The sequence below is a fragment of the Podarcis melisellensis genome (assembly GCF_964234715.1).
Source record: "Podarcis melisellensis genome assembly, chromosome: 3".
NCBI lineage: Eukaryota > Metazoa > Chordata > Lepidosauria > Squamata > Lacertidae > Podarcis > Podarcis melisellensis.
In genome coordinates this window covers 78,435,926-78,448,579 of record NC_138530.1, presented here as the reverse complement: position 1 = coordinate 78,448,579, position 12,654 = coordinate 78,435,926, and the positions used below count along the sequence as shown (strand labels likewise).

Below are 12,654 nucleotides of genomic sequence, written 5' to 3'. Positions count from 1 at the left end.
CAATTGGCTCCGGCTCAAGATAAACTTCCTATGTTTAATCTACACAATCACAGAATCATAGGCTGAGGTAACAAAAATGCTACTCTATACCACTGCCTTTGGCAAGACAGGCCACATGCTAAGTTCCTTCAATGCCACATACATTTTTCTGCTTACTAAAGTCACTATGTATGTGCATGTTCCATTTTTAATTGAGACAAATGCTGTTTTTGACAATGCCTCTAGAAGAGTGTATTGAAACGAAACAGTGTTAAATGCACAAGATTCACCTGGTGTGTTTTTAGTCACATTTCAATTCATCATAATCATGGTACTTTTAAACCTTAAAATAGGCTTCCTGTACTTTTCTTTCATTTGTTTCACCTTGTTGTTGCTTGTCTGTTTAAAATCTGGTAGAGCAGATGATCAGTAAATAGATAGGCAGCTTTGACAGTCCTGTTTAGGTTTTAAAATGGGCTGGTGACATGTCTGGTAGAACATGGAAATTGGTGGCAGTGTGGGTGAGTGAGTGGGCAGGAGGGTACAGGATTTGTTTTTAAAGCAGACACAGGTAAACTATAAAAAACAGAGCAATTTTTACTGTACACACACACACACACACACACACAATCAGTGCTCAATTTCTTCAACTGCTGCCTCATTGAAGATGCAGAAGCTATTTTTTAATCTGTGTCATGTTCTTGTTTTTTGTATCTTGCAGTGTTGATGCATCTTGGTGTACAGTAAATGTTGCAATCTAAGCATGGAAATCCCTATTCTACTTTAATAAGAAGTCAAAACTTGAGCAAAGGTTAAGGAACTCAAGTTCCAGTCATATGCTTATTAAGATTGGTAAGGCAGACTCTACTACAAATACAGAACCGTAGCCATTGTTCATTACTAGATGTTGCTGCCACCTTTCCAGAGAAGTGAATGGACAACCACCAACTTCCTCTTATGCAACAGAAATGCCTAGAGCCTTTTCATCAGCTAAGGTAAGGTAAAAGTAAAGGTACCCCTGCCCATACAGGCCAGTCGTGTCCCGTAAAAGTAAGGTAAAAGTAAAGGTACCCCTGCTAAGGTAAGGTAAGGTAAGGTAAAAGTAAAGGTAAGGTAAAAGTAAAGGTACCCCTGCCCATACGGGCCAGCTAAGGTAAAAGTAAAGGTACCCCTGCCCATACGGGCCAGTCGTGTCCGACTCTAGGGTTGTGCGCCCATCTCACTTAAGAGGCCAGGGGCCAGCGCTGTCTGGAGACACTTCCAGGTCACGTGGCCAGCGTGACGAAGCTGCTCTGACAAGCCAGCACCAGCGCAGCACACGGAAACGCCGTTTACCTTCCCGCTATAAAGCGGTACCTATTTATCTACTTGCACTTAGGGGTGCTTTCGAACTGCTAGGTGGGCAGGAGCTGGGACTGAAAGATAGGAGCTCACCCCGCCGCGGGGATTCGAACCGCCGACCATGCGATCGGCAAGTCCTAGGCACTGAGGTTTTACCCACAGCGCCACCCGCGTCCCCAAAGACTCAGCTATACAGCTACAAATAAAATGTTTAAAATGTGTTGTAAAGGACAATATACAAATGTGACACTATATGGTGACAGTGAGCTATGCCAAATTCAATGTATTTTTCAAAACGTTTTTTTAAAAAGCATTTTCATAGCATTTTTTATATGTGTGTAGATTCCACCCAAGTGTCCATGAATTGCTAGCACCCCCAAAACAGACACTGAATCAGAGCCATTATTTTAAAGTTTTGAAGCTTTTAGCAATTTATGATGAGCCTTCAGTAGATAATGGTTTGGATTCTAGAATAGATTTTATTTGTTTTGAAATATTTTGTAGGTTACCCTGCATCACAAAAGTAACCCCTGAGTTACATTTAAATGGAATTAAAACCACAAATATAAACAGCTGTGTATTAGACTAACCTTAAAGGCATTCATGGAAGGAATACTTCCCACACCCTCCTCACCACAGCTTGAGGGACCCCTCTTGAACAATGTGGGACAGGGCTTGGGAGTTGCTTTGGGAAGAATGGGATGGGAAAATTTTCTTCCATGGGTTTTCTTAAGTTAACTTATCCTATGCTCTGAGACTGTTTGGGGTCCCCTCCTCCCCAGCATCCCCATGCAACATTGTTCAGGAGTGCCACACACCCAGTTCAGAGAGAATTTTGAGGGGGCACAGCTGGAAGAGATTGGGGAGTGGGAAACTTTCCTTCCATAAACTTTTAAAACTTAATCTTAGGATCCAAGCCATTATGGTACTGTCCTTAATGTATGTTGGCAAGCCACACATTTTCAGTGTTCAAAATTTTCTGTATTGTTTTGTTGTTTGCTGCTCTGGGCTCCTTTGGGGAGAAGATGGGGGGAGACAATTACCATAAACAAAGCAAGAAGTAAATAAGTAAGTGTGTGTGTGTGTGTGTGTGTGTACATTTCAAAAGTTATTTGGGTCTTGCAAATCAATATTCTTGGTGGGCTGTGGCACCAACTGGCTAACCCATATTCCTTCTACTTCAGTGCATAAGGCAGGACCTCCTCTGCTGTGGCACCCATCTTATGCAACAGCTTTCATGAGGTTACTGGCCTGTCAAGTTTTATTTTTACATATCTTCAGCTGAATAATGAAGGGTGTTTTGTTTTTTTAACAGATTAAACCTCCTGAGAAAACCTTGTATGAAAAACACAGTTTGAAAAACTTGACGCTGTCCTCCCTATACTCTGCTAAATATACCGTTGCAAGTAGGTTCTTGGTGAAATTGCTTTCTGACCTCATATTTGATCACCATGAGTAGCTCAGAGGGAAACCTGAATGAATAATTCACTGGATATAAGACGACCTAAATGAATAATTGACAGTGAATAATTTGCCCATTGAAGGAAGTGCCTTTTTTCTTGCGGAATGTGTCTAATCATATTGCCTCGATTCAATCCTCCTTATCCCATCGTCCAATGATCCTGTACCTTGAGGCATCTGGGTGTATTTGTAGCACCTGCTGAATTCCCCTTCCCCACCCTCTGCCTTAGGAAATATGATTTAAGCAGTATTATGAGAGTCAGATTTGGCACTGTATTAAATCATGGAATCAAAGAGCAGAAAGGGAACAGAAGAACATCAGTTCTAGCCTCATTTATCTTTCATACATCACCCCATCACATCACAAATCAACACATCTTATTATTACATTTTATTTAAGATAGTTATACACTACCCAGAAGTATAGTTCAGAAACCAACATTATCATGATATAATACAAAAAGGAAATGGTTAAGATGAACTATGAAACTTAAGAAAAAAACAGCAGCCAAATGGAAGAATTAGTCTCTATTAAGCATGCGTCTTCAAGTAAGTTTAATCAACAGCAGAAAGGCCTCCACAGATGGGAAACCTGTGGCTTTCCAGATGTTGTTGAATTACAGCTCACACCATCCCTGACTAGTGACCATGCTGGTTGGGGATGATGGGAATTGGAGTCTACCAATGCCTGAAGGACCACAGGTTTACCAGCTCTGCTCTAGATGAACAGATTGTGCATTGGGAGGGGGAATAGACTTCCAAAACTGAGGTATTATCATTAAGAAGGCTGGCCCCTAGTTGCTACCCACCTCATCTCAGAAAAGTGCTTTAAACGTATGGCAATGACAAACCTTTATTTGATTGCCGTTAAACTGAAAACTTTTTATCTGCCTTAATTTGTAAAATGACACAAATATTGAGGGAGAAATGGTAATAGAACAAATATGAGTTTGCTCAAAGAAAACCACAGCCGTGACCAAGTTTCACCAAACATCCTGGCCAGAGAAAGAGAAAACAGGAATATGTGCACAAAAGACAAAAGAAACTCTGTCTTGAGTGAGCCATCTTATCAGGTCTGCAATTCTGCACCTGTCCAGGGATTTGTCTCCGATTGGTTCTCTTCTTTCATATTTCTGCAAGTGCAAATTAGAGCTTTTTACACATGATGCATGATGTGTAGAGCTATGCATGATGAATAGTCCCAAGGTGGCCTAATCCCAGCCTACAAATCTTTTGACTGCAAATGGGACTCGGAGAGAGTCATGCTTTTGAATACTCTACTACCTTAAAAACAAAACAAACACCCTGCATGTGGTTAATTATTTATTCATTTAAAATGCATTTACCCTGCTGCTCTCCAGGGGGTCGCAGTGGTGTACAACACACTCCCTGATGTGCCTGTTTACTGCACTGAGGGGCATTTTATGTGGGCAGAGGGTTCATTGGCTCATAGGGAGGGGGAAAGAACAAACAACTCCATATCACTAGGTCTCTTTGACAGACCTTGCCATTGTTTTGCAAGTCCCACAGCGTTCTGGTTCAACTTCAAGTTTATATTCAGGGCGCAATATCCCCGAAGCAAGGGTCTCTCAAGGAAAGCAGGAAGAGGAACAGGATGCTTTTCCAATATTGCTTTACCGTCAAAAGCCATCTAGAGATTTTGAGTGGAAAACCCAAGTCAGCCACAAATAATTAAGCATTTGGTGGGCATCCAACTCCTTCTGTGCTGCTCAATTTTTATGTACTTTTTGTGGTCTTTTCCTCCCCTTTCTTTTCCACCAGATTGAGCAAGGAGCAAAGAATCTTTCTTTCCTCCCACAGCTTTGCTAGTGTAAATAATATAACAGTATTTTGCCACCGGTAGCACCATCCCCTGGTGCCTGTCCATGGAAGCGGGAATGTTGCAGGAAGGAGCAGAGTGAGAAAGGGCAGCTTATGAACGACTCCAGTGAGCCAGAGCGATGTGTCATTCTGGCAGGGAGCCTATTAAAGAGAAAGTCATGTTCTGGAATATGTTCAGCTTGGGATTTCTGAGAACCCCTTTATACCCAGTCATTATGCATTTCACTCTCTGAAAGGAGATGGTTATGTTTGCTTTTGTGACACAGGCCTTAATTGTCCCCAGATCCTTCAGTCTAATGCAAACACCAGGCTAGCAATTAACATTAAGTGCTAGGAAAAGGATTGGTGGTGCGATAAATGCTCAGCGCATCTTGGGGATGTAACAACAGCTTCTCATTTAACAGGCATGCCAGGGGCACGATGGTGAGGCTCAGTCCTGGAACAACAACCCAATAGCACCCCACCTCCAATGCACATGAAACTGAGCCCCCAAGCATAAACCAAGATCCTTGTAGAATGACATTCCAGGAACACCAGGCAAAGGAAGCCAATCCTGGAAGTTCACATGCTCTCTGGGGCAGAGGGAGGGATGGGAGGACAGACAGGGGAGGAGGTCAAGTCGATTAGTTTTGAGAACTGCAGAGCAGTTCTGCAGCCAGAGCAAATAAATACAAGTGACCTCAGCAACATATTTGAGCAACTGGTCTTTATAGTCTGGGCTCGGTATTGCAGATGGAAGCTCTGCCCCCTGAGCTGTGCATCAGCAGAAAAAGGACCAGTGCCTTTTCCTGCAGCGGTTGTTTTTTCCTCCCTAGACAGTAGATTTTCATGCTTCAGGAATTTATTTGGGGTAAGCTCTTCACATCTTTTGGGACCCTCGAAGAAGTCTGTGGACCAGTCATTGGAGGCTGGTGGTAGAAGTGTCTACCTGGGCTGCAGGGGATGAGATGCAGGGTCAATGGACCCACATGGGATGGAATGGGGAGTGGATCCAGCTCATCCTTGGAGTTATTGTTGGAAGACTCTGGTGTCTGAAGATTCCTGGTCCTAGACCACGGCGGAAGTGGGTACACCCAAATTAGTTTCCTTATTTTATGTACAGATTGACATACATATAGTATGGAATAAAAACTTTTTACCATACAGTAGTACTAATTTAACTCCTTTGGTGAAAATAATTTTAACATGAGACTATGTTTTGGTATAGCCAAATCACATTTACAAGAGATTTCAGCACACAGAACAATTTAAGGACTTGCACCAAAATTGTAGAAGAATCGCTGCCATATGTGGAAAATCACAAACTGTGACGATGATGGGAACCATGTTAACCGCCTAGATTGTTAGACAACCAGATGGCATTACTTACAGATTGGAACAACATCCCTGCCTCATAAAGTTATTTCTGTTTCAGAGCCTGCTTTTTATTATTCTAGCTACAAAAGATTCAAATTGAGGTCTTGGGGCTTCATTTTTTATTTAGCAGTACTTTAGGGATAGTGATTGCAGGTGGATTTGGTTTCACAAAAAGAGTTAACACTTTCCCAACATGATCCTATTCAGGTACTCAAAATAGTATCAGTAAGAAAGCCTCCCCATCTTTGCAAAAAGGCACTACACAAGCATGTACAATGCACCCCTCCTTTGTACCAGACACATTCCAGCTTGCAAGGAGATGCACTCACACAGCTAGTGTAGCCTGTATCTCATCCTAGCAGAGTTCCAAACAGGGCTGTGCTTCTGGGGAAAACTTAATATCCTGATTTTTTAGTGTTTCCTGGTTGGAAGGGCTCTTGCTGCTATGCACATTTTTCATAGAGTAAGTTGTGTAGTCTTTCCTTGCAGCTAGGTCATTAAAATGTGGGGCTCTTCCCCATCTGCATCAGATCTGCTTGCGAGGAACGACAAGCTGGAACCCTTGTCTTCCAGGAGGGACTGCTTGCTCAACAGTGTTGGATGCTCTTTGCCAATGATGAAAAATGGCTCTGCCTCAGTTCTTCATTACACAGTGAACCACTGATAAGAGAGGTATCTCAAAGAAGTTCTACCACAGGGGTGGGGAACTTGTGGCCCTGCAGATCAGCCTTCTCCACCCTGCTGCCAGTTGCAGGACTCAGCTAGCATGGCAACGGTTAGGGATGATAGGAGCTATGGTCCAACAGCATCCGGGGAGACACAGATTCACCACCGCTGCTCTGTAAACCTCCTAGGCTATTATACATTTTAAGCATTCAGATCTGGATCATAATCAGAGCTGGATTACTGGACTGACTCAGTACAGCTGTTCTTATTACATGATTTATGTTACAATAAATCGTAACAGTCTACATAATTGTATTAGTGCGGTGCTTACAATTGCAAACAATTACCTACACTTGGTCCTTTATACTATAAACAATATTTGTACATTCTTGGGATGTGAGGCCAGTTTCCAAGCCACTGAAGAGCTTCTTAAGCCAACATTCACCTGGTGTCTAATTTGTGGTTGTGGTAAGGTAATGTGAAACAACCTTAAGTGGTTTTAGTTTTATACCTCCCACCTTTAGTCTTCAATGCATTTGATGTGGTCAGCATTTTTTAATTTTTAATTTTAAAAAGAATGCCTGCAGTTGAACAGGTTGGCAAACTACTGAACATGTGTACCCTTAATTGGGTGGCAAACACAACTTTCCTAAATGTGATATGTCCCTATTCATGTCAGTGAGCAGAACTGCTGACCTTGTGTCGTTCTGGGTCAGTAGGAAATGCAACATGATAAATGAGCACTTGGCCCCTGTAGTCCAACTATTGGAGCATATTACTATCTATTGAAGCATATTACTGAAGGTCTCCATACTTATTCATTCTGATGGATGCCATTAAAAAGAACCACCAAATAACCCTGGAAGTATAAGAGAATACTAGGGGGCCCTGGCTTACAAAGGTGGTTTACTGAAAGAACAAGGAGAAAGCCAAAGTGGGCATTTGTTTCTTTTAGTGGGCAAATTGCCACAGTCAACATGGCAACACATTAATGATTCCTTCCAGTCACATCTAACTTAAAAACCATTTCTCCCTGCCCCCAGTCCCGCAGCAGCTTGGTGTGGTGATGAAGCAAACTAGTAAACCAATTTCCGGATTCATAGATTCAGAGTTGGAAGGGACCCCAAGGGTCATCTAGTTCAAACCTCTGCAATGCAGGAATTTCAACTAAAGCATCCATGACAGATGGCCACCCAACCTCTGCTTTAAAACCTCCAAGGAAGGAGAGACCACCACCTCCCAAGGGAGACCGTTCCACTGTTGAACAGCTCTTACTGTCAGAAAGTTCTTTATGATGTTCAGTTGGAATCTCTTTTCTTGTAACTTGAAGCCATTGGTCCGAGTCCTATTCTATCCTGTGGCTTCTGCACACAGTTCAACCAGTGGCAAATGTTGCCAACAGGAAATGGGACTTCTGACGCCCAGTTTTAAACCATTGCCTGAAAATGTTACTTAGGCTTCCAATAAAAGGCAGTTCCTCCCCCTGTCCTAACATAGTCATAACGGATACCATTAAGCAGCTGAACGATTTATGTATTGCTCTCGCAGAAGGCTTTTCTCAGCAGAAGAAAAACAGCAGGAAAAATTATACAGGTTTATCACCGCTCTGCCCTTTTATGTGGGCAGAGAGGAGGCTCTTGAAGAACAGATTTAAATCTTGTGGAAGCAGCTTCACACCTCTCCAGACTCCTGTAGTCTATAATTTATTATTAATATCAATAATGTCTGAAATTGCTTAACAGTTATTCTCGCTTACGTACTTCTAAATCATGTCTAAACATAACAAAAATAAATAAATGATTGTTTGGAAATCTTTTAGAACAAGGCCCTGGGCCTTCCAAAGAGTGAGATGTTCAAGTTTTAATATATAAAAGTATGAGTCACACAAGCAGATTGTACAAGGAAAGACAATCTGATGTAACAGAAACATTTACAAGTCTCGTAACCCTCCTTTCCTCTCTGCTGAGCTTTAAAAAACCACGTAAGGCCAAGGATCAAAGCAATGAAGTTGCAGAATGCTCTCTGCTGAAACAATAACAAACCCAACTTCCTCAGACGTCAATGGGGCAGATTTACAGAAGGGATATATTTATTATTATGACTTTGCAGCCACTGAAGGAAGACTAATATAATCACATGCATCACGGATTGGAAGCTGAGCTCTTATGCCACCAAGTCTTATCGCTACAATAATGCAAAACATTATTACAGGGGTCACTGGAAAGTATCAGAAGCAGAACAGGAGGAAGGAGACTGCAAAGCACACAGTCCAGAAGTGCAGAGTTAGTTAATGCTTACCAGAAGCAATCAAATTGGAGGCCTGTTGAGTTATGGCCCCAGATATGTGTGTTATCATACTACACAAGAACCTTTGCTCTCTTTGCATGTCTTTGCACAGAACTATATTATAACTAGCTCTCTGTTGCAAACCACAAGAGCTGAGGCATTCCTGTCACATATTTTAGCTGTCACTTTTTAGGAAAGGTGAGAAAAGACAAAATGTTATGGTTTGAGTTGATTTTTGTATGAGGCATTAGACAAGAGAAGGCATGGAACTATACACATGGAAGCTTCTTTTCAACAGTATCTGAAGCCTTAGCAGCTATCTAGTTTGGTTCCACCCCAACATTCCCCATTTCCAAATGTTGACCCAGCTACCCCTGTATCTTAAATTAAGGGATATATTCTGGTTCTAATTTGGGTTCCCTCCAGTCTCGCCTGTAGGTCAGGGCTGGGCGTGACACCAATGAACAGTGTGGCCTGTGTGGAGGGAGTGAGGTTTAGGGAGAATCCCAAGGGCTGCGTTTTGACCCCGTGTCTTAGGTTCTCCACCCTTGCTTTACTATAGCACAATAGGACATATGACTTTGTTTATTTCATTTGAGACAACTGTTCCCAATGGGCATAGTTTGGCTGTGACATCATTATTTATTATTTTATTATTATTTTATTTTTATTATTAGCATTCATATCCCTTTTTCTCCAGGGAGCTCAAGGTGGTATACATGGTTTTCCACCCACCCTAATTTAAGCCCCACAACACCCTTGTGAGTAGCTAGGCTGAGATGCTGTGACTGACTCAAAATCACTTCATAGCTGGGTGAGGATTTAAACCCTGGTCTTCCAGGTCCAAGTCCAACACACTGGACATCTGCACTGAGTCTGATGAGAAGGTTTAGTAAATCATGAGAATTCTCTCAAATGCTCCTATATTTTGTGTGCTCTGCAGTTCACACAGTATGAGTGTGTGTGGAGTGGAATATTAATACTGTTATTAGTGGGTCATGCTTTTTATTTTTAAAAAATACCTCTATAGTTTATCTTTATATTAAATTTTTAAAAAATAAACTAAAATAAGCAAGCTTTGGCCAACTCCCCCTCCCCACTAGAGAGATTATAAGAGGCAAAAGAATATTATCTACGTAATTCCACAGCAGTGCCAGCAACACTTGACAGTGGTTTGCATGGTAGCTGAAAAACCACAACAACAAACTAACAGGAAAGGCACAACCACGAACAACGACTAGTCAGGCCCTTCTAAGCAGACTTTATATCAAACTGTATTTTTTTTTTAAAAAGTATATTAAGTCAGAATAACTTTAGCATCACCATCTTGACCATTTGAAACTTATCAGAATAAGCATACCCCAGCAAGGAAACTTTGAGATGGCCACAAATCCCCCCTTCTTTTGGTGCCCTTCTGGTACTTCTTTGTTTGTTAATTAATTTTTCTGAACTGTCAACAACTCTTAAATCAATGCTCTGTTTGTTAGTCTGTATTTTCACTCATAACTTCCATATTTCATTGGCCCATTTTCAATGGTTGACAACTGTGTTTTTATTTTATTTTTTGTCACCACTCTTCTTGACCATTGGACCCACCATTGGTTTCCACCGCTCAATTCACTAGAGCCCGTCTTCACAGGCAGGGGAAACCCCAAACTCACTGAGGGTTTGAGACCCATCAACTACCTTCACCAGGTTTAGCCGGTCAGTCAAAGCCTTTTCTCAGGATGTGGCCACAGCCGCATGCTGACAGCTTCTAAAATCCACAGGTGAGAGCAGGGTGGGGACCAAAGGTGGGCAAACCACCCCAGAACGATCACGACACATCCTCCACCAGAGGTACTACTACCCCTCCCCTAACACCACACACACCAGCAATGGATACTTAGCAAATAAGTAATTCTTGTGGTAACACTGGACAATGCTACACCTGCACAATTTCTGTTTGTCATGCAACAGTGAAAGGCACAAGAGTCCTGTCAGAGAAAGCAGGACATCCGTGTGTGTGTGTGTGTGTGTGTGTGTGTATGAGAGAGAGAGAGAGAGAGAGAGAGAGAGAGAGAGAGAGAGAGAGAGAGAGAGAGAGAGAGAAGGAGAGAGAACCAGTTTAAAGGGAATTGGGGGGAGGGGGCAAATGACATGCCAGTATATACAGACAGCTCTTGAGTCAAAACTTCCAAACAGTTTTCTGGCTGTTTGAATTAACTGCATTTCACTATGCCTCATTTTCCTAGAACATGACGATATGTGTCCTTAACTGACTTCGTAGGCAGGAAAATCAGCTGTGGAATATAGTGTTGTACAGTACTTTGTGCTTAAGTTATCACATTTTGCAAATGATAAGAGATAGAGGAACACCTGGCAACAAGTTGAGGAACTGGAAACATTTAATAATTATGAAATCACACCTAAGAGATAACAGACTATATTAACTGGCAAAACACAGACTTATACAAACAAAGCCATCCATGTTTATATTACAAAAGAGATATTTTAGAGAATCCTAAGTAAGTTCAATAACGAGCATAAGTATTTCTGTGTTGACAATTGGCAGGATTTGGTGTTCCCTGATATGTAAATTAAACAAACTCTGGTTATCCAAAATGCTTAATGGATGTTAGCATGACCAAATGTAGAGGAAGAGTCATGGTTGTGCATAAATCTTTGTAGAACTTGCCATGCCTGTCAGAGCAGACATTCAAGATGCAGGAATTATTCAAGACACAGTCCTTTGTATCTGCTGACCTGAACACTCCTCAAAAAAGGGTTGCCAGTTCCTTATCTGGCAAGGCTCCTACCCTAAGAGTTTCATGCCTGGGAGAAATTCATCATGCGAAGGAAGGTGATGAAGTAATGGGGAGAGTGTTAGCTCCTGAATTTCTGCTTGCCACACACCTGTTAAAGGCACTGGAGCCGTGCCAGAAAAAAAGAGTTGGCAGCTGACCCATCTATGCAATATGGAATAGTAGCCCCTTGATATATTCTATCCAGATTGTTTGGGAAACAGTGTTTATTAGTAAAAAGTTATATTCTTACCTGGCAAAGCATATACTGAGTTGTGGCGAACCAAACAGCGCCTGCAGGTGAGGGTTCTGCATGTGACATCCAGCTTTTTCACAAAGCCGTCCCAGAGCTTAGCTTCCATGATGCAAGCAGCCCTTGTAGGGGAAGGAAGGAAAACATCCTTGTAAACAAAGCAGCAGTGCCGATAATATTGTAGTCATGTCAGGAGGGCTACTGCTGTTTATGGGGCTGCAGCAGTGTTTTTAACAGCACCCTCCCTGCTTAATTTCTGCCTGTCAGGCTGCTGTTGGGTCATTGTGAACTGACAAACTGCATTTGATGAAATGTCTGCTTCCAGCCCAACTATTGAAGGAACAGATGCCTCACAGCTGAAGGCTGCATTGTTGTTACTGTGTGATGTGCTGAGCATAAGAGGCAACTTTATATGGATTTATACTACACTATACATTTATAGAAACCTCCCACAAAGAGGCTTGGGAACTGCTGTTTGTTTAGGGAGATGGGAATTGTAGCTACATTAGGAGGAAACTACCATTCCCATGATTTGTTTTTTTTGGGGGGGAGGCGAGTCATGTGCTTTAAATGTGTTTTAAATGCATGAAGTGGATCTACCCACAGTCTGTTTCAAAGACAGCATCTCCTGGAGATTTCAGGCAGAAGGTATTTTCCAGCCATATGTCTTTAAGGAAGCTATTTTGG

General features: G+C 42.0%; 1 protein-coding gene across 1 annotated transcript in view; it reads right to left on the bottom strand.

Moving 5' to 3' along the window:
- The window catches only part of BACH2 (BTB domain and CNC homolog 2), a 237,272-nt gene extending 225,196 nt beyond the window's left edge, over positions 1-12,076 (bottom strand). Inside the window, exon 1 of the mRNA XM_081906998.1 lies at positions 11,968-12,076. The gene's annotated coding sequence lies outside the window, so the exon portion shown is untranslated. The remainder of the gene's footprint in view (positions 1-11,967) is intronic.
- Between the last annotated feature and the right edge of the window lie 578 nt (positions 12,077-12,654).